This window comes from Eutrema salsugineum, unplaced genomic scaffold, assembly GCF_000478725.1.
Source record: "Eutrema salsugineum unplaced genomic scaffold, Eutsalg1_0 scaffold_1, whole genome shotgun sequence".
NCBI lineage: Eukaryota > Viridiplantae > Streptophyta > Magnoliopsida > Brassicales > Brassicaceae > Eutrema > Eutrema salsugineum.
Genome location: NW_006256909.1, coordinates 13,451,399 through 13,454,212, shown reverse-complemented (window position 1 = coordinate 13,454,212; position 2,814 = coordinate 13,451,399).

Genomic DNA, 2,814 nt, shown 5'->3' with positions numbered 1-2,814 from the left:
GATGATAATTTTCAGAAAACTAGGTCACCGAGAGAACAAACAAAAGATCCCTTTTGAGTTATATATTAACGAGAACAAAGTTTCTCAATTAGAAAAGGTCTAGTGACCTTATTAAAACGGCTACAATACAATCGCCACAATTTTTTTTTGGTAACAAAACGCCACAAGTCTTGTGACGAATTTATTTAGTACCATTTTGTTATAAATTCTGACAATACATAAAAGTTAGAAAATCGTCACAATTAGCGACTAAAATTTTGCATCAGAATTGTAGTAATTTATGACCATCATATTGTCTCAAAATCGTCACAACCAGTGACTAAAGAGGTGTTATTGGAGAGTTGATTTATAAAGAGTTTTAGAGTTTAAGATTCTATAGTTATTGGTTTGTGGATTTTTACATTCTTAATAGATTCATCTATTATTCATTTAAAGATTATAAAAATCAGTTGTTATTGATATGATGATTTTTATAATCTAATCAAAATCCATTGTTATTCAAAAAGTTTGCATTTTAATGATTCTATGATTCTGTTATAATCTAGTGTTATTGGCATAATGATTCTTTGTAATTTAATTCATAAATCATGATTTTCAAAATACTACCTATATCCCTTGGATTCTCAAAATCTGTCATATTAAAAAATTCTTAATAGATTGTTTAAATCCATAAAACTCTCTCTAAATTTTACAAATCCAACAAAACTCTTAAAAATTTGACAAATCTCATGATTTTTAAAATCAACTAAAATCTTCATAAATCCAACTCCCAATAACCCCCCTTAAATATAGTCTCATAATCGTCACCAGTAGTAACCAATTATATGTCACATATTCGTTATAGTTTCCGACTAAAAATAGTCTTAAAAACATCATGTTTTGTGACTGTTATAACATTTCAACTTTGTCACTAAATAGGTGAATACCTGCACAAAACGTGCGGGTTTTTTCAACTAATTCAAATTTATATTTTTGTAAAAGTAAATATAATCATCATTTGTTAGTATGTTATTATAAACAATTTAAAAAAAATAATTTAAAATACATATTGAATATTATTAAGTAATCTAGAATTATATAAAATAAATAAATATCCATCAATATTTTTAATTAATTATAACATAAATTCTTGATTAACATATACATAAATATTATTTAAGAGTCAATTAATTAAAAAAACTTTTCATTTTTTTGAATGGTTTAAAACTTACACTACAACAATTAAGGTGTGTAGTATTATTTATTATATTTTTTTATATCATTTTTTGAATGATACAAATTTGTTTGGCTCTAATGTTTTGCATCACTTTTATCAATTGATGTAAATATTTTCATCATTTGTAGTAATTGATGTTAATATGTATTACTTGTAATAAATGATGTTAACATTTGGTTCAAGTAAAATAAATAATATTATAATTTATTTCTTTATGATAAATGATTGTAAATAATTATCAGTAATTTTAATTAATATAATAATTATATCAGTTACAAATAAGTGTTACAAATAAGTGATGCTAAATAAGTGTCAATTATTATAAGTGTTGGTAAGACTTGTATTATTTATTAAAAACTGATGTTAATATTAGTATTATTACGTAACTGAAAATAACTAAACTTGTTTCTATAAATAACATTAATGTAGAATTAGTTAATATTAAAATCTTATATACAAGTGGACAGGTGTCACTTTTGCAGATGCTGACGTGTCGCAATCTGGAGAGAGTTCAGCAACTTTTATATATAAGATTAAGATGACATTATAATCTTAAATAGTCATACGACCCAAAAATTGTCACCGATAAATCCCAACTTCGTCACGGTTTATGACTAAAAATTCGTTACAGAATTATTGTGAAATCATCACTAATTATTTTTTAGAAGCTTCATAGAAAATAATACTAAAATGAATTACCAAAAAAAACTTTTAAAAGGAAATTGTTATCTATTATATTAAAACAGAAGCACATTTAGTACTTGCTTCCAAACAGTCTTAAAGTTATTTTAAAAAAATATATATTTAGAAAAAAAATTAAAATTATCATAATTTATTGCAATATTATTTTAAAAACATATTTCTTTTATATATAAATTGAATTCCGAAAATTAGATATTTATGATAATTAAAAGATTCCTTAAATATAGGTTATTAATTCAAACTATTTTTTGTAATTAAATTTAATTCTGAAAAATAGATATTAATTTAAATTATTTTAGACTTCCTTAAATATATGTTAGATTTAATTTAACTTTTGAAATTTAAATAATATTTTCAGAATAACACATATGATTAATAAATACTTTATTATATTTTTTAATCATATTCAATTACACTAAAATTTTACATATTGAAAACTGATAAATATTAATATTATATAATGATTTGATGGAACGAGTTAGATTTTTTTATAATTGTGATTTTATGCGGGTTGAGATAAAAATTATTTCAAAATTAGTAAATATTTACATTATATAGTGATATGAACGTGGAGGTTAGAATTATGGTTTTATAACTACGATTTTTTTTGGATTAATATAATGAACAAGTTAGATTTTTTTTTATATAAAAACGGTCATTTTTTTATTAATAGAATGACCGAATTAGAATTATGTTTTTATGATCGTGATCAAAATAATATTAAATTTAAAAAAAAAACAAATTATGTCTAAACACAAAAATAAATCTGTGTCATTTAACAGAAAAATTATATCTATAAAGAAAACATAAATTATATTACAAATTTTGATTAAAAAGAATTCTCGTGCGGATGCACGGGGTAAAAATCTAGTTATAAATTAAAAACATACATAAAC